Source organism: Lemur catta, chromosome 10 (genome assembly GCF_020740605.2).
Source record: "Lemur catta isolate mLemCat1 chromosome 10, mLemCat1.pri, whole genome shotgun sequence".
Taxonomy (NCBI): domain Eukaryota; kingdom Metazoa; phylum Chordata; class Mammalia; order Primates; family Lemuridae; genus Lemur; species Lemur catta.
This window is the reverse complement of record NC_059137.1, coordinates 5,015,481-5,043,389: the sequence shown is the minus strand read 5'-3', so window position 1 is coordinate 5,043,389 and position 27,909 is coordinate 5,015,481. Positions and strand designations below refer to the sequence as shown.

Below are 27,909 nucleotides of genomic sequence, written 5' to 3'. Positions count from 1 at the left end.
GCACAGACCCAGTGCTGGACTCCAGGTTTAGCTGGGACAGGCCCCTCTGAGGAGCCCGAGGTGAGCTGGCTGGGCCTGTGTTCGCTGTGGAGCCAGCACACGGGATGGGATGCATGGCTGGTTGTGGACGACGCCACTCCGTGGCTGGAGGGAGGCTTGGCCTTGAAGCCAGACGGGGTCCATGTGAGCGGCCTCTGGCGCCGCCCTCTAGGCTGTGTGCCTGGGCCAGTGCTTTGTCGGTTGGCACCATGCTCGTGTTCACAGCCTCGTGTGGTCCTCCACTTCCCTCCCTCACAGCGGGACGGTGATTTGCCAGAACTTTCTGGGGTCTGGATGACCAGAAATGCTCTCCTAACCACAGCGGCGCAACACAGCATTTGAAAGCCAGGTGGTGGTGCGTGAAGGTCCTGAAGGCTTAGTTTACTAATCTGTAAAACGGGGTCACAGAATCATGAGGAGGAGGCCGCACACACGGAAGGTGGGTGTCAGCACACAGCACGCGAGGTCCTCGGCAAGCGTGCCTTCTCTCTCCCAGCCCTTCTTTCCTTTCCAGCTGTCACCACCTCCCTGTGTGACATGGACAAGTCACTAAACCCGTCTGTGTTTTTTAGTTTTCTCTCCTAAAAGTGCTCAATAAATGGTAACCCTGATTTATGAAGGAGAAAGAAGCCCGACGACATCCACCCCGGCAGTGGGGTGTTTCAAGGAGCTCTCCCGGCTTCCCTTGTGAGGCGGGGGCTGCGCACGGTCACATTCCTTCTGGAGTCTCAAGTTTCCCTCTCCCTTCGTTTTTTCCTTCGCTTATTTAACAGCCTCTCGTTAGGCACCTGCTATGTGCCGTAGATTGTGAGCGAGGGGCAGGGAAATTACAAACGCCAGTAACTCAGTGGCTCTGTCTGGAGCAGCCCCTAGTCTTCCCGGGGACGCGGGTCTACATAGAAATGAAGGCAGTGACGACCACCAGCAAGGCTGGGACTGTGACGGAGGGGGCTGGAGGTCAGTGATGCAGAGCCGGGAACCCAGGGGGTTGTCCTGGGCTGTCACAGCAGTGGGGCTGGGGAAGAAGGAACCAGAGCAGAGGGAAGAGGAAGAGGAGAGAGCGTAAAAGGAGGTAATTTTCTAGATGACTTGAAAAAAAAAAAAAAGACCTGAATCGGAGCAATGGCAGGGTTTTTTGTATTTCATTATTGCAAAGGAGTCCATATCTAGCCACAGTATAGTTTTAAAAAGAAAAATCACGGGTAAAGAAGTCTACTTATAAGCATTATATGAACATATTACATTTCAATGTAACAAAAGACAGTGATCATAATTTGGAAAATACAAAATTATATATACATAAAATTTCTACTGGGCCGCGAGAGGTCGTTGAAATTTCCCCTCTGACTCAGTTGGGGGGGTCTGAAGAGATTTCTCTGCCCATAGCAGAGCTGCAAGTACCCTAATATATATTTATTTATTTTTATTTGTGTCTTCCTCCTCCTGGTCGGGATAAGGTATCACAACACAACAAAACACAGACCCACACTCGCTCACTGCTTCATGCCCACTCTCCCCAGCTTTGCTCCGCTGGGTCTGTGTATTCCATACTTTATTTACTATTCCAGCTCTGGTTCCAGTTGCTGTTTCCTTTACAGTAACTTTGATTATGTATTAATAAAAACGTCTCCTTCAAGGTCCCCCAGACTTCCTGGGAAATCCCAGGAGCTGGCCCTGGCTGACAGCCTTGGACCACAGACAACCGCCCCAACGGCCAGCCCAGCACGTCGGGCCTGCCCTGCCCTGGGAAAGGCTCGGACTCCCCAGACTGGCACCGCTGGGTTCCCACCACGGCTGGACCACCCATGTCAATAGTGACCTTGCCTAAGGTCCCTTAGCTTCCAACCTCAATTTCCTTATCCATAAAGTGGGAACAATGATAATTCTCTCACAAGTATTAAGCCGTCTCTTACAAAGTGCTTAGCAGCATGCCTGCCCCAGGAGCGGTGCCCAGTAAACAGAAGCTGTCATTCTCACTGTTGTCATCCCAGAGAGAAGCCCAGAAAGAAAAGGATTTCCTGACCCTGGGGCATGGTTTGGATGCAGCCCAACCCGTGGGTTTTTCAGGGCAAGTGAAGCATCCGCTTCTACTTAACTCCCAGGGACCCAGCAGCCCACACTGTCCCTAAAGGGCATCACACCCCTTCCAGATCTGCCGTATGAGCAGAGCACCTGTTGATTTGACTTCTTTCCCTGTTACCTTAACATTTCCCCATCTGTCTTCCCAGAGCATGCAAGGTCTTCCAGGTGTCTCATACTCTTATGTCCTCTGTTGTAAGATGATGGAAAAGGGTAACCTCTGATTATTAGTGAGTTCCAGGGTCCCCTATGTCCCAGCCAGTGAGGTCAAGGGCCAGACATTCATTATTCCTCCATTCAGCAAACCAACCAATATTTATTGAGCACCTACTATTTACCAGGCACCGTGCTTGATGCTAAGGTTAGTGCAGGGAAACACATGGACAAATGCTTGTCCTCCTGAGTCTTAGACCAATGTCTCCCTTGTGCCAGACTTAAGCCCTGAGGGGATTAGCATCAAATAAGGCGGACATGGCCATTCTGCCTCTCATGGCACTATCATCCCCCCAACCCCCACACTTTGGTGAAGGCTATGAGACACAGTGGAAAAGATGAAGCTCTGCACTGTTCAACGCAGTAGACGCTGGCCACGTGCTGCTCCCGGGGGGCTGACACGTGCCCAGTCCTCAATGAGATGTACTGTAAAATGTAAACTACACACAGGACTTGACAACTTCATGTGCCCAGAAAGAATGCAAATGATCTCATTTACACTTTAAAGTATTGATTACATGTTGAAATGATAATATTTTGGATATAGTGGATTACATAAAATATATTATTAAAATTAATTTCACCTTGTCTTACTTTTTTAATGTGGCCACTATAACATTTTAATGACCTGGGAGATTCACATTATATTGTCATTGGATGCCATAGGATGCTGGAATTTTAGCTAGAATCTGTGACCTTATGCAAGTCATTTAACCATTTCCTGCTCTATTCATTCATTCTTTCTTTCTTTCTTTCTTTCTTTTCTTTCTTTTTTTTTTTTTTTTGAGACAGAGTCTCACTCTGTTGCCCAGCCTAGAGTGCTGTGGTGTCAGCCTAGCTCACAGCAACCTCAAACTCCTGGGCTCAAGCAGTCTTCCTGCCTTAGCCTCCCGAGTAGCTGGGACTACAGGCATGCGCCACCATGCCCAGCTAATTTTTTCTATATATACTTTTAGTTATCCATATAATTTCTTTCTATTTTTAGTAGAGATGGGGTCTCGCTCTTGCTCAGGCTGGTTTTGAACTCCTGAGTTCAAACGATCTGCCTGCCTCAGCCTCCCAGAGTGCTAGGACTACAGGTGTGAGCCACCGTGCCCGGCCCCTGCTCTATTTTCTTGACCTTAAGTGAAGGTGTTGGGAACACCAGACGTTGGCTGCTTTGTTGCCACATGGTGACAGTGGAAGGAAGGCTGGCCACCCCATACTCAGGCCAGCTGGGGCTGGAGGCTTTACCAAGTGTGCTTATGTGGCTGGTTTTGGTAGCCATGTGGCTGGTGGCCAGGAGCCGTGTTCCTAGCCCCAGTCTGCCAGGCGGCCGCTTTTCGTCATCACGTAGTGAGTATCTACTTTGTGCCAAGCTCCCTTCTCTGCTGGAGGAACCCAACTGGAGGGAGACCATAGTTAATGCTGCACAATTTTCACAGGTGGCAATTTTGAGGCACCAAAAAGCTGCCTCTGCTGATTGGAGGCTGAACCAGAACTAAAACCTTGGAATAGGTGTTTGTGTTTTATTGACTGTAGTAGACCTTGTCTGCCTGGTTCAACACTGTGGCCCCCAGAGCCCCGCATCATCAGCGCAAAAGAGCAGATGCTCAATGAATGAGTGGATGAACTTTGATTCCCAGGGCTCCCCTCTGGGCTGACCACTTTACAGGGTGGTGACAGAGGGAGGAAGTGGCTGAGCTGGGTTTGAAGCCAGGTCTCTCCCCACCCTCCCAAGATCCTAGCCCATTTAACACTTAGCTGGCTGCACTGCATCCAGCAAGTCTCCAAGGTTGCACTAGTTTCCTCTTGCTGCTGTAACAAATGACCACAAATGTTGTTGTTTACTGTAGCTTTATTATCTTACCATTCTGGAGGTCAGAAGGGCTAATGGGCCAGCAGGCTCATCTTCTTCTGGAGGCCTTAGAAGAGAATCCATTCCTTGCCATTTGCAGATTCCAGAGCCTGACTGCATTTCTTGGCTGGAGGTCCTGCATCATTCCCTTGCCAATCAAAATGATGACCTCTGCTGGGCGTGGTGGCTCACACCTGTAATCCCAGGGACTCCTGGGAGGCTGAGGTGGGAGGATAGCTTGAACCTAGGAGTTTGAGGCTGCAATGAACTATGGTCACACTACTGCACTCCAGCCTGGGCGACAGAGCAAGACCATGTCTCTCTGGAAAAAAAAAAAAAAAAAGACTTCTGCTTCAAATTCATGAATCATATCTTCTCTGACCCTTACCCTCCTGTCTCCCTCTCATAAGGGCCTTAGTGATTCCATTGGGCCCACCCAGATAATCTAGGATAATCTCAGCTAAAATCCTTAATTTAATCACAGCTGCAAAGTCCTTTTGCCGTGGGATTAGGACTTGGACATCTTTGTGGGGAGCATTATGCTGTCTATACAAAGTCTGCTTTTCTTCTCTGTCAGATGGTAATCATGGTGATATCCATACTGTGGGTATGTTGTGAGGAGTACATGAGTGACTTTACAGATGATGTTTAGCACAGTGGCTGGCCCATAGTGAGTATCCAATAAACCACACTGTTTCTGCTCAGCCTCCTCCTACCACATTTGTTAGCTGCTGTGTGGTAAGAATGGGACAGGTTTGATAGCCTTCCTGAAGATGGTTTTAAAGTCAAGGGACAAGATGGAGAATGAAGGTTAGGATTACATCCTCCCTGTTTTGTGGAGATAGTTAAAGGATGACGATATTGGCAGGAAGACAGTGCAAGTTGGATTTTTTTTTTTTTTAAGAGACAGGGTCTTGCTCTGTTGCCCAGACTGGTATGCAGTGGCCCAATCATAGCTCACTGTAACCTGGAACTCCTGGGCTCAAGCGATCCTCTTGCCTCAGCCTCCTGAGTAGCTAGGACTACAGGCTCGCCACCATGCCTGGCTAACTTTTTTTATTTTTTGTAGAGATGGGGTCTTGCTATGTTGCTCAGGCTGGTCTGAAATTCCTGACCGCAAGTGATCTGCCCACCCTCCCCTCCCAAATTGCTGGAATTATAGGCCTGAGCCACCACACCCAGCTTGATTATTATAAACAGAGGATAATGTTGAAAATGACCCTGGGCTGAGATGGGAGGATCACCTGAGGCCAGGAGTTCAAGGTTGCCTGAGCAACATATTGAGACTCCAGTCTCTACCAAAAAAAAAAAAAAAAAAATATATATATATATATATATATAAAAATTAGCTGGGCATGGTGGCATACACTTGTAGTCCCAGCTACTTGGCAGGCTGAAGCAGGAAGACTGCCTGAGCCCAGAGTTTGCGGTTGCAGTGAGGTGTCATGATGCCACTGCACTCCAGCCTGGGTGACAGAGCAAGACCCTGTTGCAAAAAAAAAAAGACCATGGACAAAATGTAGGAAAATTGAGAGAAATATAAAGAAGTCTCTAAAATTACCCAGAATTCCACTACCCCTGTACCAAATCTCACCAGCCTGGGTTCTGAAGTTCTGGAGTTAGGCTCAAGTAGGTTAATTTTCCTTCTGGGTCTAGCTAGCTGTGTGGCCTTGGGCAAGGTAGGTAACCTCTCAGATCCTCCTTTTTCTCAGCTGTGAATTGGAACAATAATACCTGCCCCAGGGCTGGAATTAAATGAGACATACCAAGCCAAGTCCTTCAGGAGCGGGAAGGCTGGCAGCTGGTGTTCAGTATGTAAGCACAAGTGGCTGGAACAGGGGAGTGGGATGATTTGGATGCCAGGCCCCAGCTCCTTTCTTTTTTGTCTTTCCTTTTTGAAATTGCTTTTCTAATTGCCAAGGTGTCTAGAATAAAAAGTAAGAACCCTCCTCAGCTCTCCCAACCTCAGACCACACAGGTAACTGAGAGGGGAGGGCATGCTCCCAGAGCTTTTGTTTTGCATTCACGCAAATACGCAACAAACACTCCAGAGGATTGGTTTATTATTTTTCATTTTATAAAAATGGCATTAAGTATCCACATTGTGCAACAACCTTGCTTTAGAATTGAACAATGTATTATTTCTGCTTCCTTTCCGTGCGTGCAGCACATACACACTTTAACAAAATCCGGCTCACAGGCTGTCAGGAGGCACCGCGGTTGGGAAGGGGGAGAAGGCGGAGATCCGGGCTCTCTCCCCTCCCTCCCTCCGGCCTCGCCCGCCCCGGCCCGGCCCCGCTGCCCCCCTGCCTGCAGCTGCTTCTCCCGCCCCTCCCTGGGCCTCCCGCCCCGCTCGGCCCCCTCCTCCAGGCTCCCGGCCCCTTCTCTCCCCCGCCCTCCTCCGGGGGCCTGCCCCTCCCCGGGCCCCTCCCCCGAGCCCCCTCCCCCCGCCAGACCCCGTCTCCCGCGCCCCTTCCCCTGCCCGCTCGGCCCCGCCGGTGCCCGCGGCCGCCGCTCCCGGGAGGCGCGACAGGGGGCGCTGCGTGGCCCAGGCTGCGGGCGGCGGCGGCGGCGGGAGGAGGAGGCCGAGGAGGCGGGGGCGGCGGCAGGCGGGGGGCGGGGAGCCGAGCGCGAGAAGGAGGCGAGCGGCGAGACACAGGCTCGGAGGCTCGAGCGAGCAGCGAGCCCGGGAGGGAGGGAGCGAGCGAGCGAGCGAGCAGCCCGCGCCGCCGCCGCGCAATCCACCGCCATCCCGCCGCCTCCGCGCCCGACCGCCGCCCGACCGCCATCGCCCGGCCCAGTCGCGCCCGCGGAACCAGACCAGGTGGGCCGCGGGGCGCGGGGCGCGCGGGCCGGGCCGGGGGCGGCGGGGTGGCTGCGGCGCTAAGATGGAGGCGCCGAGGTGGCGCGGCCCGGCCGGGCTTTGTCTCCCGCGGCCGCTGACTGACAGCGCGAGCCCCGGGGCCCGGCCGGCCTTTGTCCGCGAGCGCGGCCGGGCCGGGCGCCGCCGCCTCCCCGCCGGCGGGCTGTGGGGCGGCGGCCTGGCGGGGCGGCTGGGGGCGGCGGGCGGCCCGGGCGCGCTCGCCATTGTTGTGGCGGCGCCGCGCGGCCTCGGGCTCGGGCGGGCGGGGTCCGGGGGCCGCGCGCCTCCCGCCGGCCCGAGGCCGCCCCCACGGGCCGCGGCCGGGCCTGGGCGCCGGCGGAGCGGGGGTGCGCGCCGGGGCGGGGCCGGGGCTCGGCCGCGGCCCAGGGAGACTGGTGGGGCGGAGGGTCCCCCGGAGTGGCCTTTCCGCGCCCGCATTCCGGCGGCCCAGCGCGCTCCCGTGGTCTCCGGATACGGGGGACGGTGCCCGGCTCTCCCCAGCGCCATCCTGCTTACTTTTAAAAACGCCCCCCCCCCCCCCGAGGTGGGTCCCGCGGTCCGGCGGACCCGGGCCCCGCGGGCCAAGCCGGTGGTCGGGCTGCTGGCCTGCGTGCGGGGAAGGGGAGGTGAATGGCCGCCCTGGCAGGCTCGGCTCGAATGCGGGAACAACAGGGTTCTTTTCAAAACACTTAATGCTCTATTGCTAAAAATGTTTAATAATAAACAGGATGTCGCTACTCGGGGCCTGCCAGATGGTTCTTTTTTTTCCTCCTTTTCTGTTCCCCCCTCCCTTCTAAGTAAGGAATACAGTACTGTTGAAATTTGGGCCTCTCTAGACTAGATTTGCCTTCATAAAATTAGAAGGTGGTTTATTCTTATTTTTTTTTCTGTTCTTTCTAAATATCGTGGGAGGTCGGAGCCCACCTTTAGGCAAGAAGAGGTGTTTTTCAAGGCAGTGGTGTGCTTGAAGGAAGTGGGCGAAGGGGGGCTGGGGAGGCTTTTGGAGTGTGTCATTTGCTAAATGGCTGCCTGGCAGAAAGCTTTAAAAGCCTTTGGTTTACAGGACTGTTAAAACTTTCCCTAAGATTTTTTTTTTCTTTAAGGTTTAGTGTGCATTTGATGTGGCTTTATACATTATCCAGTTCGGTTTTTGTAACCATCCGTCTGGAGTCTTAGCATGGGTTTCTCGGAGTCTAACTGCAGCCATTTAGCCATGTGTGTGCACAGCAATGTGGTGTAAGGTGGTACTGAGGAGGCTCAGGCTTTGGGGTGCAAATCTTGCTAAGCCGTGCAACTGTGGGTCTCTCTGAGTCTTCATTGGCATGAATAGGGACATTGCACCCTCCACCTGGTAGGTTTGGGAAGATGGCACGTCCTAGCAGAAGGGTGGCACACAGTTGGTGCTCAATAGTTGTTCCTTGTACAGCTGTTTGTATAACTGCTGTCAAGTCTTAGGACAGAGGTTAGCCACTTGTAGTGCATGCCACCCGTAGAGCTGAGCTGTGCCTGTGGATGCCACAGGTGCTGGCCCAAGGCATAGACAAAAGAAGGAATTGAAGGCACAAAATAGTGGGTGCTTATTCAGTGCTGGGCTTCTGTGGGGAGACATGGATGGGAAGGAGTGTTTGGAGCCCTCAGGAATTTAATAGACCTGGGGTGTGTGGTAACAGGTCATTTTAAGGCAGGGCTAGAATGGTGTAAGATAACTCAGGACAAGCAGAGACCCAAGGAGTCTGGCCTTTGGAGAATACTTTCCTTTGGGATTGGCAAATAATCATTTGGGAGCCTTTGCTTGTTCAGGCAAGTGTGTCTCTTGGAGCGTGACCAGCTGGGTTTTGGTCCTTGTTGGGTAGTCTCAGCCCCTGCATCTGTAAAATGGGAATAATTATGCTTGCCTTGGGTATCTGTTGGGGCTCTTGGGAGCCTCACATAAGATTTGTAGTGAAGTATTTCCCCCCGTAGGAAGGTGATGAAATGTATGTTGTTTTTGTTGGTTACCTATTTTTCTGGTCCCTTTCTCTGAATTCTTGACCCTTTTCTCCTGTTCTGTTTGATGGAGCTGTGACCCCTCCACCCCACATTCTATGGCCAGTTAATGTTTTACTGTCATGACCATCAGCCGACTGTCTGGAAGCACCAGAATGGCTTGGAAGAGCCAGGGAGCTCAGCCAGGCCTGGGTGTCTGCTGTTTGGAGACCATGGAAGGACTGAGGCTCATAAAGGGGGAGAACAAGAGCCAGGTCCTCTCTTGGCCAAACCTGTTAACTTGTTAAAGGCCCTGGAGACACTCTGGTTGGACATACAGTGGTTCTGCATTTATGTGGGGAATGTGTTTTGGTTCATTTTGATATTCCTACAACCATCTTGGATTTTTTTTAAAAAAAAACTTTCGTGCTTCACACCTCTCCTACCCCCCCACCCCCACCCCCAAGGCCTCCTGGCTGTGGGACTGAGATGTCTTAGCAGGGTCACGTCATCCTTTGTGTTTCTTCTCATTCTGCCTCTTGGCCAGTCCTTTCTGTTCGACTTCACTCTGGCCCAGTCTGGCCCTGCACTGCCTGTTCTAGGGAAGGAGAAGAGCTGCCCCTCCCACCAAGCTTTTTGATTACCTGTGAATTTTGGTTATCTACCGGCCCTTTAAAGCTGACTGCAGGGACCTTGCCTAAGCCCTTTGTGGGGGGCCTGATGTCTCCTACAGTGCCCCGGGCCCTCCCCAGTCTCCACTGGGCACAAATGCGTAAAAAGAAAGCCTGGAGAATGAAGAGCCAGAAACCTCGGGGAGAGTGGAATTTCAGGAATGGCAAGTCAGAACTGGTTCCTGCTTGGGACTAGTTGCCTTGGGCTTGGCTGACGGATTTTTGTTAAGCCTTTTGTTGGCCTGTTCACCACTCCCATCCCTTTTTGAATTTCAGTTCTCTTTTTTTCCTAAAGGATTATTTCATTGTACTTTCAAGCTTTTTTTTTCTGCCTTGCACAAAGTACTGACTCATGTTGCTAATGGCTGTGTGCTGGTTATATGTCTCATTCTACCGTTCAAGATTGATCATTTCTGTGTTGGTTTCTATTTCAAACTAGAATAGGCTAAATGGGCCAGGGCATATATTTCTAAATTCAATAATGAGGCTTCTCTACTGTCAAACATACATGTCTTGTCATGGGTGGGCAGGTATTAAATAGGGCCTATTTATACTAGATTTTAAAACAACGCATTTCTCCCTGAAAAATAAATTTTCCAGCAGACATCTGTTGGGCTTCATGCTCTAAATCTCATATTTTTGGTTTGTAAATAAATTGCATGTAGAAAGGCAGTGCTAACTAGACTATCTTCTTTTCAAATCATAACTCAGTTTCTTTTTAAGATTCTTTCTTGGACTTGTACAGCCTCAGGAACCTTGGGACTGTCATTTGAACAAAGAAAAGCGTTGCCTGTGGTGTGGGAGGTGGGAGAAAGGTAGGAGATGGTGAGGTTTCTGGTGAAATAATACTGCTCATGACCGGCTTTTAGGTTTAAAAGCTTCCATTTAGACCGGGCCTACTCACCTGGGAGCTGGCAGCCCTGGGCCCTGCCATGGGTGATATCACTGTTTATGTCTGTGGGTGGCATGTGGGAAATCTCTTTGCACTGGGAGGGAGGTTTGCCTTAGTTACTTGAGCCAGAAGTCTTGCTTAGCTTTGTTCTCAGCTGTACTTGTTGGTTTTCCGTGTGACCTGAGAAGCAGCCTTCCTCTGAGCTGTAAGACGCTGGCAGCAACACTGGTTTGTAAAGCTCTGCCTGCCTGCAGCAGGAGGTATCTGTGGGCAAAATGAAGTATCTCAAGTTGCTGGCGGTCTTTCACATTCTCTTACATTACTTCCTTCCGTTCTTACCTCTGCAGCCTGTTTTGTAGCTCCAGTTTATATCCTCTTCCTCCTTTCCAAGAAAACCAGCAGCCTTTTCCTCTTAGGTGTTGCAGAATCAGTATTGATTGCATTTTTAATTCACCTGTCAGGCAACAGAGATACTCCTTGAGCATCTATCATTTGCTAGGCATTGTGCAAGTCCCTTTGAATACATTTTTATCCATTGATAAAAGTAATATTTTCACTGAAGAAAAATTTGAAAATACTGAAGAGTAAATACCAAAATTAAAATATAAATCACCTGTAACTTCACCATCCAGAAAAAACTACAGTAAAGATTCCGGTGTGTTTCTTTCCTCTAATATTATGTTTGTGTTTTCAAAATTTGCAACAATGTTGCCGGGGGCAGTGGCTCAGCTTGTAATCCCTAATCGCTTGAGCTCAGGAGTTCTAGACCAACCTGAGCAAGAGCCAGACCCTGTCTCTACTAAAAATAGAAAAATTAGCCGATCGTGGTGGTGCGCACCTGTAGTCCCAGCTACCCGGGAGGCTGAGGCAGGAGGATTGCTTGAGCCCAGGAGTTTGAGGTTGCTGTGAGCTGGACTAAGGCCACAGCACTCCAGCCCTGGCAACAGAGTGAGACTCTGTCTCAGAAAAGAAAAAAAAAAAAAATTTGCAGCAATGCTATCAACTGTATACACAGTTGATAGTGTGCTTTTTCCTCTTAATATTATAGTGTGTTCTCTAAGTTATTGAAAACATTTTTTATAATTGTACAATTGCTAGTATAGATATGCCATGAATTATTTAGACCTTAATATTAGACATTTAGGTTGTTGTTACCTATTTTTCCCTCTTATAAACAACTTTAGGGAGCATCCTGTCTTGTAAATCTTGGTCCACATGGCCGATTCTCTCCCATAAATGAGATTTCTGGGGTCAGAGGGTGTACAGTCTGGTTCTTCAGTTCTCTCCTGCACAGGATCAGTGTTCTGCTTTAGTCACCTTCCTCGCCATCCTGGAGCCACTAGGTTCTGGTGTCTCAGACCTGGTGAAGCCCTGTGATGAGTGGGGTGTGGGGTCTTCATGTACCGGTTTGAGTCTGGACAAGTCTCTTGCCTTAAACGCTTCTTGTCCTGGTGACGTAGAGGTGTGGCTGCCCACTGGCATTCCTCAGGAGCCCGAGGTCCAGTGGGGAAAAGGCAAGCACCTCCTTAAAGAGGCCCGGGAACCCCTCTACGACCTCTTTGACATCATCCGCCTGTGCTTTCGCAGCTCCATACTGTTGTTTTTTCTTTAGCACTTTTCACAAGTTGTAAGTAGTTTTTTAAAATAATTTTTTAATGTAGTAAAGTATACATAACATAAAATTTACCATTTTAAGTGTTCAGTTCAGTGGCATTAAGTACATTCACAGTGTTGCGAGATTATCACCACCCTCCATCTGCAGAATTCTCTTCGTCTTGCAAAACTGAAGCTCTGCACTCATTAGCCACTAACTCCCCATTGCCCCTGCCTCCAGCCCCTGGCACCCACCATTCCCCCTTCTACCTCTGTGAATTTGACTGTTCTGGGTACCTCATATAAGTGAGATCATTCAGTATTAGTCGTTTTGTGTCTGGCTTATTTCACTTAGTGTAATGTTTCCAAGGTTCATTCATGCTGTGGCGTGCGTCAGGATTTCCTTTCTTTTTAAGGGTGAATAATATTCTATTACATGTATATACCGCATTTTGTTTATCCATTCATCCATCGATGGATGACAATTTGTAAATACAGTTTTGTTTTCATTTATTGAATTGGTCTTTCCCCCAGTAGAGTGAGTGTACCCTGAAGCAGAATTCCACTGCTTCTGGTTCACCCCTGTGTGCTACGTGTCTAGCATAGAAGACACTCCATGGACATGTGTAGGTGAGTCACAGAGCTGTGTCAGAGGGTCTCATAGGAGCCCACTAAGCCCAGCCCTACTCAGCCTGGGTGTGGGGTGGTCGGAGAAGGCCTTGTGGAAAATGGAGCAGACTTGCAATAAGCATCTCTTGGAAATCGTATCCTGAGCCCTGGAATGTTAAAAATGTGTTTCCATGTTGAAATCAGAAATGTATGGGTCCCAGAAGAGAGCTCATGGGTCAGCCTACTTTCCAGAGCACTGAAGCCTTTTGAATATGACATTATGCAAGTGCTCTAGTATGGCCAGTGGCCAGCTGAGAGGAGGGCAGAGAATGACTGGCTCCGGAAAGCCCGTGCTGACTCTCCCAACATGCTTTGGGATGATCCCTTTGTACAGAACCGTGCAGTGGATCGCTGCAGGACCTACTGGAGAAAGGTTATCTTCACTCTTTCCATGGTTTCTTTGTGTCTTCCAGAGCTTTTTTGGGCAGGTGTTGTTTACGTACAGTTCAGAGCTTAAAGAACAGCTCTGTTCCAGGCAGGGACAGAAAACACAGGCCTGTCTGGGAGGGGCACCGTCACTCCTGCCTGGCTGACCTGTCAGTGGGGCTGAATGGACTGAGTGTTTGGCAATCATTAGGGAGACAGAGTGTTGTCCTGAAGCATAATGTGGAATTTTCTGTTTTTTTTTTTAATTAAAAATTAATTACAAAACTATACATAATTGTTGCGAGAAGGAAAGAAAAAGCAAGTGTATGATGAGAAATGAAAGCTCTCTTCTCTTCAACTTCCCGTAACCACTGTTTACAATGTGGTGTGTTATCCTTCTAGACTCTCAACACAGGTAAATATGGCCTCATGTAGTTAGGTTTTTTTAAAAAAACAAAACAAAGATGGAATATACTATCCTTTCTTGTAACTTGCATTTAAAAAATATTATGAGCATTTTTTCATATTAATATAGACAGATCTATCATACTCTTTTAATTTTTAAAAATAATATTATGTTTTTTTAAAATATACAGGTGTATAAAGAAGGAAAAAATGGCTCATAATCCCATGGCCCAGGTATTCCCAGTTGACTTTTTTTTCTTTTTTTTTTGAGACAGAGTCTCGCTTTGTTGCCCAGGCTAGAGTGAGTGCCGTGGTGTCAGCCTAGCTCACAGCAACCTCAAACTCCTGGGCTTAAGCGATCCTACTGCCTCAGCCTCCCCCGTAGTTGGGACTACAGGCATGCGCCACCATGCCCGGCTAATTTTTTCTATATATATTTTAGTTGGCCAGATAATTTCTTTCTATTTTTAGTAGAGACGGCGTCTCGCTCTTGCTCAGGCTGGTCTTGAACTCCTGACCTCGAGCGATCCACCCGCCTCGGCCTCCCAGAGTGCTAGGATTACAGGGGTGAGCCACTGCGCCTGGCCCAGTTGACTTTTTAAAAAGGGTAGTTAGAAAATTTAAGCTGTCTATAGAGGTATAAAGGCTCTTCCTCAGTCCCTCTGAAAGGAAACCACTGTGAGAAGTTTCCTGTGACTCCTACCAGGAAAAAAAATTCCGTATTGCCCATACACGTCTGTATTCTTAAAGCATGCTGCCTTTTCACATGACAAATCGTCTCTGTGCTCCACAACAACCATACAGATGGGTTATGTCATTTGTTTTAGCAACTCCAGAGAATATTTTGTGGATATACTTGATTTAACCTGTCTCCTACTGGTGGACATTTAGGCTATGTGTAATTTTGGGATATTACACAATTTTGGTAAAACTATGCCAAATTTCTCTTCAAAAACATGCAATTTGTATGTAATAGTATTTGAGAATGTGTTTCTGCCTTGTGGGCTCTTGCAGTTGAGTAGCATTTTGGTAAGAATTCTGCTAAACTCCTCTTCAAAAAACTCTATCAATTTATATACGATGCTATGTGTGAGCATGTGTTTCTGAACTGTGGGCTTTTCCAAATGAATAGCTTTTGGGGGTCATTTTGGTTGTGCATGTTTCCCAATCAAAAGCAGCCACTGTTTTAGGCTTTCTGTGGTCACTGTAGGCTCTTCTGTTTTGATCAGTTCAGACAGGCAGCATATCAGAGAAACAGTTCCTGTCACTGGGGCCTCCACTGCAGAAATGGCCATGGAGGCGTCACTCTGGGCATCGTGCTCAGCTGCAGGCTGCACAGGGACTAGAAGCAGGCTATGGAGACACACAGGTAGCCAGGTCTAAGGTTGATTTTCCCCATCAACTGAAATGGTGGTACTGGTGCCAGTGTTTTCTTCCAGCCCTTACACACTAGAGCCTGCTGTATGCCATTCAGAGACCTCCTCCATTTGCAGTGTTTCCATACGTAGCCCCTTTGGAGATTTCTGAGGCTCACATTTTGCAGCCCTTGGTGGTTTTGTTGCTGTTAATCATTTGACGTGGAATTTATTTGCAGGCTGATCCTCTTTTGCATCTTCTGATACGGCTGTTATGCACATCTGCTTACTTCCCTGCTCAACCTCTTGGCCTCTTGCCAACAGCTTTTCCAGGAGATCATACCTAGTGGATGTAGTGACTGCAGAAATGAAGCACCTGGAAATGCCTGGGTGGTGTTTCATCAGGCTAGGCTGGGGACAGTTTTTGCTGTGCTCTGGCAAGATGAGTGCCCAGAGGAGACATGGTTTAGAACCACACGACTCTGGCCCCCATGGGTGGTTATTGTTAGCTTGAACCTAGGGAGAATTCACTGGGAGAGTTGGGAATGCCATGCCCCTCCTGCTGCTCCTCCTGATGGAGAATAGCTCACTGTGGCAGGTGCTAGATGCACAGTGCAGCACCCCATGTTGGAAGCCCCGCTTTGGGGTCAGCTGCCATCAAATGCATATTCTACCACTTACAAGCTGGGTGACCTGGGGGCAGTTATTTAGTCTTTTTGAATCTCCATTCTCTTCCTCTGCAAAATGTGGTAGTAACGCCTTCATAGAATTGGGGGGGGGATTCAGAGGGCCATGTGCCAAAGTGTTTATAAGGTACCTGGCACAAGGCAAGCAGGCTTCCAATAAACAGTAGCTATTAATGGTTCCCGGAGTCAACACTCGACCAGGGCCTGGGGGTTTGGAGTAGGGAGGCTTATACACTTGGGGCTGATTTGTTTACTATATGTTGGGGCTTCTAATTGTGTGCTAAGCCCTGTGCTACATGCTAAAAATTGTAGACCCAAATCAAATAGCCCATGCCTTCACCTCCAGGAGCTCAGACACCTTAACCAGCGAGGGCTTCTCTGTGGACTAGGTGCGTTGGAGCTCTTTCTGCTGTTTAGTTCATCTCTCCAAGTTAAACACCACTGTGACATCTTTTCCAGCTCACAAGGGCATTTGATCCCTGACTGCTGCCTTATGCTAAGTGTGTCCTGTTCTGGGAGAGTTGTAGGTAAATGTCTTGGAAAGAATGAAGGTAGCATGTTAAGGCGGTTCGTGGGTTCTAGCTGCAAGGGAGGACCTGCAGTTTGGCCAGCCACAGCTCTGACTTGGCCTCGGCAGGCAGGACTGTTCCTTTTCACCGCTTAACACCTACCTACCTGGGACCTTGAACACATAATCTCTTATTCTGGAGCCTCACTTTTCTTGTCTGCCAGGTGGGGTAGAACCTCTCTCTAGCATTGCTGTAGCATTGCTGGTGACGCAATTCCTGGGATGCAGTTAGCTCGCAGCAGGGAATCCAGTCAGCTCAGGAACAGTGTAAGTAAGGTGTTGAGTCTATATTGCTCAGTTTACCGAGACCTTAAAAACGATATAACAGTTACAATACAGGCTAGTTACAAAAAAAATCTAAACGCTCCAGAAGTGCACGAAATAGAAAATGAAAGCCATTCCTTCCTCCCTGCTGTTACTCCTTTTTAATATCAAGAGATGACTGCTGTCTTGAAAAGAATTTTCTTCAACTAATGGGAATATTTTAATTATACATATAAGCTCTAAACCTGAAATGACTATTAGAAGATGGGAGATGTGGATGTTTATAGGTATGCCTTAGTGTAAGTAAAGATAAGTAGGTCAGGCTTGAGGTGGCTCACGCCTGTAATCCTAGCCCTCTGGGAGGCCAAGGTGGGTGGATCACTCGAGGTCAGGAGTTCGAGACCAGCCTGAGCGAGACCCTGTCTCTACTCAAAATAGAAAGAAATTAGCTGGACAACTAAAAATACGTAGGAAAAATTAGCTGGGCATGGTGGCACATGCCTGTAGTCCCAGCTACTCGGGAGGCTGAGGCAGTAGGATCGCTTAAGCCCAGGAGTTTGAGGTTGCTGTGAGCTAGGCTGACGCCATGGCACTCACTCTAGCCCAGGCAACAAAGTGAGACTCTGTCTGAAAAAAAAAAAAGATAAGTAAAGGACATTTGATACAAAATTTGCCAGCATTATCACTTCAGCCCTTTCCCGTGTGTGTGTGCGTGTGTGTGTGTGTGTGTGTGTGTGTGTGTGTGTGTGTGTGTGTGTTGGGGGGGGCGTTGCAATTCTTTGCACACCTGGACAAATTATAACATCGTATCCATAAAATTCAGCAGTGGCAAGTAGTAGGTTTGCTTAACAAGTGCTGCTCTCCAAAGATCCCAAAGCTTTATGATTTGGTATCCATATAGGGAGGTTGAGGGGATGGGAGGATGGGCCACGTGCCCTGTGATATGAGCTTGTTAGGGTAGTGGGGCCGTTCAGTCTGGCTTTTTAGGAGTTTGGAGGAGACAGTGGGTTAAGGAGCAGGGGAGTTGTGTGAAGTGGGTAAGGTCTTTATATTATTATGAATAATAAATGAATAAAGGCAGTATATTTGCAGTGAGGGCACATGTTCCTCTTTTGTGCCTTGCTGAAATCACAGACGGGCCTGTGACTACCCCTGGGGAACACCTGGCCCTTACTTTGTGTTCTCCGTGTTACTTTGTTCCTTCAGACCTGGCCAGATCTGATCAGTGGCCTGGTGATGGTAATTGTCCTGGGTTTCCTCCAGTGTACAAGGCTTAGAGAAGAAATGGCATGTGGGTTCCAAGTGTAGTCTTTGGGCTTTGTTGGAGATCATTTAAAACAGCTCAGCCCTTTTAGCACCCCCCTCCCACCCCCATCAGTATCTTTGGATTTATATATTTTCATCAAAGAGAAGGTGCATTTGTGGGGGTTGAGTTGTTGATGACCCATCTCTATATAAACACATACCCTAGGGCATGTGGCTCTGCTCTGAGGTGACATGGTCCAGTGAGGACCTTGGCCTGTTCCTTCACAGCTGAGCCTCCATTTCCTCGTATGCAGCTAGGACGATGGTAAGGACGCCCCCTCAGTGGCTGTTAGGAGGATTCTCTGTACGGCCACAATGGTACTCAGGCAGCCTTGTGGGAGTGTGTCCTCACTCAGGTTAAGGGAGGCATTAGTTCAGTGTTGGAGTGGTTTGTTGCTAAGGAGTCTCCTCTGGAGCTTCTGGTGACAATCACTGTTGGCTCTTTTCTGCCTCCAGCTGCACTATGAGATGCCACAGTTGAAGGAGGGTGGGAAGAGGAAGGTGGGGTTTTTTTTGTTTGTTTTTGGTATGCAGGTTCTCGGGCATTCATTGCTAAAGGGCATCTGACTCCCAGGTAATTTACCTACCATTGGTTTCTCTGGGCGGGGTTACAGTTCTCAATTCCTTCCTTGCCTTTCTTCCTGCCTTTCATTTCTTGGACGCAAACTAAAAATGTGTTTCATTGAAATGCCAGGTGGTACAGAAATATTGGCCCAAGCATACATACATGTACTATAGTGTTGGTTGTAGGTTTGTCACAGTACACAGTTGTCTGTAGGACAGTGGGTAAATAAGATATGATGCAACGATGTGATGGAATGCTCTGTGGGCATTAAAAAGAATGAGGTAGGTTGCTGTGTATTTTCTTAGAACGATGACTACAGTATATTAAGAGAAGAACCCAATTTGCAGCATACATAACATAGTAACTTTCCACATTTGTAGAATAAAAATTGAAGACCACAATTCTGCTTATAGGTTTATGTAACCAAATAAGGTGTGGAAGATATCCATAAGTTTAACAGTAGTCATTTTTTGAGTTGGATTGTTTTTTAGTATCATTTGATTTGTTATACTGAATGTGTATTAGTAACATAGGTAGCTAACTGCAAGAGTAACTCACACACATTTTAAAACAGACATGCCTGTGTGTAGTGGGCTGGGCTGGGACCCAGCAGCTGTCTCTTTCCTGGCATGAGCTTCACAAGCCTTCGTATTTCACTCTGACCCGTCCGGAGCGTCCTGGCTTCTGGTGCTGGGGCCCGATGGTTCCCGTGAATTTAACCCATTCGATCATATGTCTCTGTTTGTGTGTCAGGGGCCTTCGGAAACAGCTTTGTTGATCTGGTTAGAAGGAAAAATCCAATACAAATGCTGTCTCCGTGTTCTGTTTCCTACTAAATGAGATTTACAATAAAGAACTTAGATTTTGGTTGCATTTGCAAAGTACTTCTTGTTTGCCAATTTGTCATTATTTGCAGGTGGAAAATGAAGGCGAAACTGAAATAGACCTATGTATTTTATCTTTTTCTCTTATGTGTCGGCCAGGTCCTTGTTAAATTTTGATGCTGGGAAGGGAGGCCTTTGTATAGCATATCTGCCCGACTGTTCATTCCTAGCTGTATATTGAAATCGAAATTGTCTTTTTTTCCCCCAGCTGCTAAATTAACTGCATATTCGAAAGGGGAAGTAGGCAGTAACTCCTTGCAGACTGCAAATGAGATTTTAGCCAGAGTCCTGCAGGCTTCAGCCCAAGCCTGTCTGCCTGCCCATGAGCTCAAGGCAGACCTCTGTGAGTGAGGAGCCTGGAGCTGGCACGGCTTCTGGGGGAATGGGACCCTGTGTCAGTAGAGACCCCACCCAGGCCATGCTTGCACTTCACTTTCACCTCAGGCCCAGGGAGCACTAGGGGCATTGTCATTCTCTGGGGCCCATGGGATGGACCTCACAATCACAGTGGCAGACTTTGTTTCTCCAGTGCCCGACACTTCCTGAGTAGCTCTGGATGTCAGATTGACCTGGGTTCAGGTTCAGGGTTTTTGACTCTCCCTAATTGGATGATAGTGACCTTGGGTCAGTCTTTTAAGCTTGGTGAGCCTTAGTGTCTTGTCTATAAAATGCGAATACTAGTACCTTTTTCTGAGTGGTTATCTATTTTATTTCTTGTTTCATAGGACCCTTTTTTTTTGGTGAAACAGTCTTGTTCTTTTGTCCCTGCTACAGTGCAGTGGCATCATAATAGCTCACTGCGTCCTCCAACTTAAGGGGTCAAGCAATCCTCCTACCTCAGCCTCCCGAGTAGCTAGCTGGGACTACAGGAGCACCACCACTCCTGGCTGATTTTTCTTATTTTTTTATTTATTTTTTGGTAGAGATGGGGTCTTGGTAAGTTGCCCAGGCTGGTCTTGAACTCCTGGCCTCAAGCAATCCTCCTGCCTCAGCTTCCCAAAGTGCTAGGATTACAAGCATGTGCCACTGCACCTGGCCAGAACTCTTTTTTAAATTCAGTTTTATTCAAATGTATTCATTAAACTACTTTTGGCCTTTTTTTTGGAGACAGTGTCTTGCTCTGTTGCCCAGGCTAGTAGAGTGCTGTGGCATCAGCCTAGCTCACAGCAACCTCAAATTCCTGGGCTCAAGCAATCCTTCTGCCTCAGTCTCCTGAGTAGCTGGCACTACAGGCATGCGCCACCATGCCCAGCTAATTTTTTCTATATATTTTTAGTTGTCCAGCTAATTTCTTTCTATTTTTTTAGTAGAGACAGGGTCTCGCTCTTGCTCAGGCTGGTCTCAAACTCTTGAGCCCAAACCATCTGCCTGCCTCGGCCTCCCAGAGTACTGGGATAACAGACGTGAGCCACTGTACCTGTTCCTGAGGATTTTAATTTTAAATTAACCTATTTTTTATCTTTGGTACCTGGCATTGTCTGTTTATTTGGTGTCTTTCAGTTGGTGATCTCTCGGATACTCTGGGTCTTGGGCACACAGCTGATTGGAAACTGGGTGGGCTCCTCAGTGTAGGTATCTGGCGGGGGAGGCCTGCCTTTTTTCTTTCTTGTACCAAGTGTTGGTATTCTTTCTCTGGGGCTGGTTTTTCAAGAGGAGACTTTCTGCCTGGGCAGTGGAGAGGGACTTCGTGTGTTTGCTGCGGTCCTGCTGTGAGGCCAGCAGCAAAGGGGGCCTGGGATTGGCTGGCTGGCTGGCTACTAGGGTTGTTACTTAGCCTCCTCTTCTAGCTCCTTTCCTCACCCCTACTCCATTGACCTTGCTGTTCTCAAGTCTAGATTTCTCTGGTTCAGTTTATCCAGTGGGGGAGTGGGATGGGGTCGTGGGCGTCTAGCTGCGATACGTGCAGCCTTCAGCCAATCCTTCCATGTTGACGTCCCTCCCTCCCATTTCTGTACAAGGCACCTGCTACCCCAGCACCTGCTGAGCCTCTGACACTCTGAGGTGAGTGGGGGTTTGCCCCGTCTGCAGTCCTCACTTTGCAGCATCTTTCAGTCTGCTCAGTCTGTTAATACTACTCTTTGTCTGCCAAAATTGCCATCTTCCCAGTTCTCTTAGTTCTCAGTTGTTTATCTTCATTTAAGGGCGTTTCAAAAGGGTGAGCTGTGCATGCCTGCAGTCCTCCTGGCACATTTAACCAGAACCCCCCTGTTCTAAACACTGCTTCTGTGAGTCACGTGGAGTGAATTAAGGGCCATTTCTGGGATGCGTGTGCCTGTAGATTCACATACACAGTCATATCTATGTACATCGATGTTTGAGTCTTTTCGTCCAATGTTCTTCTCCGCAGCCTTTTTCACGTTATCAGTCACGGCTGTCTTTCTGTGTCAGGACAGCTAGAGCTGCTGTTTGCTGTGGTGGCTGCAGAGTTTTTCGAGGCCCAGAAGGAAGGGCTGGTTTTGGTGTCTGGTCATGTGTCACACCTTCTTACAGATGTGGAGAGTGAGCTTCTCTGTCTGTCCTTCCAGACCTCTAGGGAAGGGGAGCCGGAAGCCCAGCCTGGAGGCGGAGAGTTCCTCTGTGGAATTGCTTCTCCTTGCCAAGGAGCACTGCACTGGGGGCGTTGGTATTTCCCCTGGTGATCATCTCAGCCTTCTGAAGCAGCTCTCTGTCCCCACTTATAGATGGGAAAACAGTAAGCGAGTGCGGTGACATTTGGCTTCCTGGCTCTTTCTTGTTCTGGCAGTTTGTGTAGGGAAAGCTTGCAGGGGGTGTTTATTCTCTGTAGAGACTGTTGGCCCCAGAGAGGCCCATAGTTATCTTTAGGTTAGATGGGAGTTTATAGACTCACAGTGGCTATGACTTGGTGGATGATAGAACCAATCTTTGTTTCTCTGCCCTCCCGTGTTGCTCCAGTGGTGAATCTTGAGGACGTAGGGTTTGGGAAGGTGGGAGGAATGCTTTCTCCTGGGCTACAGAAAGTCACTTCCTGCCAGAGGCCACCTGATTCGTCCCCTGCGCTTGTGCCCAGATTCCAGCTTGCTATAGGTGACGTCATTCCTACAGGGGAGAGGCTTTGGGTGTAAACAAACTAGCTGCCGGGTTGCCGGGGACAGCTGCAGCTGGCTGGGTGGCTTCTTCCTTGTGCTGTGCTGGGCCTTCTGCCATCCTCCCTAAGCTTTCTTTAAAATTAATTTTTCATAATTCTTTTAAACATAGCAAATCTGTTTAGAATTAATTTACAATATTTTATGACCCTTATTTCTGAACTCTTTTGAAATAGATAACGAAAACACAATAAAGCAGTAGCGGGAGGCAGATAATTAGTGTTGCAGCACAATAGCACCCAGAATTTAAGTGACGTGTGCCCATGAAGAGAGACCCAGCGCTATAACTGGGAGGCTAGTTTAGAGGAGATAATTTTCTGTATTTTTTTAAAGCTTTACAGTTTTTCTATATCAAGCGTATATTCCTTTTGTTATTAAAAAATATTGTGGAAAAAACACATAAAGAGCAGGACTAGGATTCTCCACCTCCATAAGGCAGTCTGTTGTAATATCAGCGTGTGATTGCGTTGCACATCCATGCTTATTGCCCTAAAGTGGGAAACCTTCAAACTGGGGCAGTTAAATGTTGTTTAAAATGTAGTCACAGTGGGGTGTTTTTCTCGAGGGTTTTCTGAGAATTAAAGTGCACCTCTGTCTCCTGTGAATTAATTAAAGGGGTCTACCAACAGATCCTATAAACATCTATGAATTTGTCCTCATGGTTTTTGAAGGTCTGCTTTCTGCACCAGTGTCCTTAGGCTGTGACACACCAGTGTGAGGACAGGTCCCTGATGCACAGGACGAGGTAGAAGCACAGGTGCCAGGTCTGCCCAGAGCAATTCTTGGGGAAACCAGAGGCTTCACCATCTGTGCGGGGTCTGGAGAGATGAGTGCTGTCATTAAGGCTGATGCAGGGAGGTGCGGCAGAAGGAACAGGAGCAGAGCTGTGGTGACAGCTGCCACCAGTTGAGAATCTACTGATGACAAGCACTGGGTCAAGCGTGTGGTATTTGTTCTCCCATTTATTCCTTACAGCAGACCTGCGAGGTGGGTAACAGTATGTTCATCCTTATTTAATCCATGAGGAAATAGTCCTCAAGTCACAGCCCACGTGAGCCGAGGGTGAGATGCAAACCCAGTGTTTCAGAGATGAGACTGGGGTAGGGTGAGGGGGCTGTGGGGCCAGTGTTGGGCTGGGGCATGTGGAATTGACCCTGGAGCAAATGCTTGATGTCTGGTTTGACAGATGAGCTGTAGCTGTGGGGGGACAGGAGCAGACTGTAGTTCAGGCAGGCAAGGAAGGACATGCCTTGGTGTCTGCAGCACAGGCCTTGTTTCTTATTTATTTTTAATTTTTTATGGGTTAAAATTTTTTTTTTCTGTATGGGGTCTTGCTCTGTCACCCAGGCTGGAGTGCAGTGGGGTTGATCATAGCTCACTGTAACCTTGAACTCCTGGGCTCAAGCAATGCTTCTGCCTTAGCCTCCTGAGTAGCTGGGACTATAGGCATGTGCCACTGCACCTGGCTAATTTTTTCTTTCTTTCTTTCTTTTTTTTTTTTTTTTTGTAGAGACGGGGTCTCGCTCTTGCTCAGGCTGGTCTTGAACTCCTGAGTTCAGGCCATCCTCCCATGTCCGCCTCCCAGAGTGCTAGGCTGGCCATAATTTTTAATTTTTATTTTTTATCCTTATTTTAAGTTTCTGTTGCTTTCTAAACGTGTTGTCTCCTTAGGGGGATGTGGTCTTCTGGCAGTGGCTAACATCTCCCATAAGGAACACTGGGTTACCAGAAAACCCACTCCCACCCCTCTGTTGTTCCCTCACACCTTGTTTTCAAGCAATTTGTCCTTGGCAAGGTCTGTGCTGCACTCTGCAGGAACCTCACCTGTTTGGGCTTCTGCAGGTGGAATGACGGGATTGTGCTACAGCTTAGCCTAGCCCCGGCTTCAGCTTTTCCAGATGGGCCAGCTCCTGACTCCTAAGGAGTGGAGAAGAGTGGGTGCTCTGTGGCTTCTTGAAAGCCATCTCTGCTTTTCTGACTGTGCTGCATAGGGATTTTTTGGAAGCTGGAGGTGTGGCAAGTGTTGGGTCATGCTGTTGCTGAGCAAGGCAGCAGAAGTTTCCCTTCAAAATCGGGTTAGGATTCCCCCATCCTGGTACATACACGAAACCCTTTTTGTTGTATTCCTCATATTGCAGAGTATTTATTTCCATATTTGCTTCATCCTCTAAACCAGGGGTCAGCAAACTGCAGCCTGGATTCCTGCCCGCCTCTTGTTTTTGTAAATAAAGATTTACTGGAACACAGCTGTGCCCCTTTGTTTATGTATTATCTGTGATTACTTTCCTCCCTATGCTCAGAGGACAGTGCTGGGCGGAGTTGAGTACTTGGAGCAGAGACTGTGGCCAACAAAGCCAAATACGTTTACTATCTGGCCCTTCACAGAAAAAGTTTGCAGACCCCTTCTGCTCCTGGAGTACAAGGGTGGAATCTCATCGTCCCCAGCACCTAGTGGCACAGTGTCTGGCACACACTGGTCAGTAAACATTTGCATATTTGAAGCAGGTGATGCAGCCTGCCTTATGTTAAAGTTCTTTGCAAGGCACTGGCAGGTTGGAAAAGGACAGACTTAACTCCTTAATCTTGGACCTGGATTTCGTGGTGAAAGTTCTTGACTTCTTGAGACTTAATGAGTAAACTGTAATGACCACTTTGTTCCTGGCCCACGTGGTGGTTTCCCAAAGCATTTATCCAGCCTGCCATTGGCTTCCATCTTGTCACATCACGATGCTTGGTGTATTTTGTCTTGCAGTGGGGTCTCCCCATTCCTTCCATACACAGACATCCCACCATCCTGTCTCCCCACCCTCAGCCTGGGGGCTTCTGCTTATGCCTCACAGCCAGCGTGACACTTAGCTGAACTCATTGTGTGTCCCCCGAGTGACCATGCTCTGCGAGGGCAGGGCTCTGGCTGGGCACAGCGTGGTCGTTCCTCAGTGTCAGTGACTGGAGGGAAGAGCCATCTCCAGGTGTCCTGGACGTGAGGACTGCTTAAGAAAGGAGATGATTGTGACTCACTGTTTTCAGAATCGGTGGGGGCGGGGGGCTGTGAAAAGAGTGAGAAGACTGGGTTTGGCTTGGATGAAAATCTGGCTGTTGGAGGCAAGGCGTAAAATGAAATAACTTGCCTTTGAAGTTGTCCGGTACCGTCATCTGTACAATCCAGAAAATAGCGGTTGAGCCTGGGTTGGCTCATGTCCTGACTCTCTGTGTCTCTCGGGGGAAGCAGACGCAGCGGCGGGAGCCGGGGTTACCCTGGACGTCTCCTCTGCGGCCTGGTGTTGTCCAGCCTGGGCTCCAGGCCTGGCTCCCGCACTTGGCAGCTCTGTGACCTTGGGCAAGTTACTTCTCTATCCTCACCGAACCTTAACGTTCTTCTCTGTCACACAGCCTACCGGCAGTAGTATCTTCCAGAAAGGGTTGTGGGGAGGAGTCAGGGCACTTGAGCACTTAGCAGGGTACACAGCTCCCTGAGTGCTGGTGGCCACTGTGATTAGCCCTGAATATGCAGCTGTAGTGGTTCCTGGTGAGGTACAGGCCAGCCCAGGTCACCTGGTCAGGCATCTGACGCTGGCTGGTACCCAAGTGTGGTGTGAAATTAATCCTGTTGACGGGAAATGGCTTTCGATAAGTTAGAGAGCAGGGAGATTTTCCTTCTGGTGGACAGATAGCAGCCTGTCTCAGGAACCTGTTTGGCAGGTGGGCGGGTGCTGTCTGGAAAGGCGGAGCTTAGGTGTTTTCTTGCCTTTGTTGGCTGATCTTTCTGGTTGTTTTTGTTCCAGCAAAGCCCGGGCCTCACAGCACTTTAGATTATATGCTAAAACATGTAGACCTGGATTCATTTTTAAACATCCTTTTCTTCATTCCTCAAAGCTATGTTTATGTGGATTTTAGGCCCTTTTTTCATCCAATAGCAGCAATATTTTCGTTTAGTCCAGCGCATTTCAAAATGGATCCTACAGGACAGCTGCTGTAGGAAAGGAGGGGTCACCACGGACGCAGGCTGGACCCCTCCCTGGCAAGTGTCGTGGGCTTATGTCTGTTATGATATGCAGTACTGAGGTTCCAAATTAGATTTTGTTTGGGGAGAAAAAGGATTCTGTTGCCTGCAAAAGGGAGAGAAGGCAATGGGAAAGCCATGGCTATGAGCCAGGTTCGACTCACGCTCGTCTTTGAGGACTCAGTGCGTCTTGGCCAGTTCTTGTCCCTCAGATCCAGGAGTGAGTCCGACTCGATGCAAATGCCTCTGACCCGCCGAAAAGCGTATTTTCTTGCATCAGACATCTTCCTGATTCACAGCCAGATGTTGGCCTGTGCTTTCTTCCTGCTATTGGATGAGGCTAGTCTAGCTTGTGTGTGTGTGTGTGTGTGTGTGTGTGTGTGTGTGTGTGTGTGTGTGTTGATGGATGGAAGCTCAGCAGATACTTGGAAGCTGGCTGAGGCCCTAGCAGCAGTGCTCCTGGCCTGACGTTTGTGCAAACCAGCTGGTGAGCAGAGGAGCCAGATGGGTGTGGGCTGGGCCAGGCCCCAAATGCAGCACCGCTTCAGTGGAGATACGTGCAATTGGAGGAAAGCCTAATGATTATATTTTTATTTTGGAGTTATGTCCAGTGGAATTTGGCTTAATGAAAGAACTCGTGAATGCTCTGAGACAGGTATCCGTAAACTTACTTTGTAAGGGCCACATAGTAAATACTTTAGGCTTTGTGGGCCACATGCAGCCTCTTTTGCACATTCTTCAGGCTGCCTGTATTTTGCCAGCCCCTGCTCTACGGGAAAATCGGGGCAGTCTTCCCTGTGGGGAGCTTGAATGTACAAGTATCAGGCCCCTCCCCAGTAGTAGGTGCTGCTTGCATAGCAGTGGTGACTCAGTTCATTGCTTATTAGTATCCCAGGTTTTACAGGAATATAGAATCCAGTCCCAGGTGTGTGGTGAGAGATGGCTGATTTGACGGTAAATCATTTGTAATTGTGTGGCTGTGGGTTGTCAACATGGTGGGCTTGATTGTTGAACCAGGCCCCTCCTTCCATAGATGGGGAAACTGAGGTCTAGAGAGGCCAATACTGTGCCCAAAAGTGCAAAAGTTAGTTAAAGGGGGGAGTGCACTAAAAAATATTGTATGTGCAGGTTTAGTAGAGGTGTTAGTTCAGTGTGTTCCTTGTACTGGGTTCACCAAGGCTCTGTGGCCACAGGAGTAGAAAACATTTCACCTGGAACATAGCAGGTGCCTGATTAGTATTTGTTGGATGGTTCGATTTACTGGGAGGATATAATTCAAGTTATTAGACCAACTAACATCTCTCAGACGCAGTCTAAATTCCCAGGAGAGTGGCTCATGGTTGAGCAGAGTTTTTCTTTACTGTTTTTGCAGGGTGCAGAGTGTGGGGGCGGGAATGGAACCTTCTCAGAGAAGTGTGATGTGCACCAGCTAGATGCACAGAGAGCTGTTTGTGTTGCTCTAACCTCTGCCCACAGGCCCTGTTGCTGTAGGGTCAAAGAAAGATCTGTTTGTGTCAGTGACCTAGCAGAGAAGCTAGGACTAACACATTTTAAGAAGACTTTTTAGCAACATTTACAGAGACAAA

General features: G+C 48.5%; 1 protein-coding gene across 1 annotated transcript in view; it reads left to right on the top strand.

Annotated features, from left to right (window-relative positions):
• Positions 1-6,933: 6,933 nt before the first annotated feature.
• PRRC2B (proline rich coiled-coil 2B) overlaps positions 6,934-27,909 on the top strand; it is an 83,912-nt gene continuing 62,936 nt past the window's right edge. The window contains 1 exon segment of the mRNA XM_045563714.1: positions 6,934-6,992. The gene's annotated coding sequence lies outside the window, so the exon portion shown is untranslated.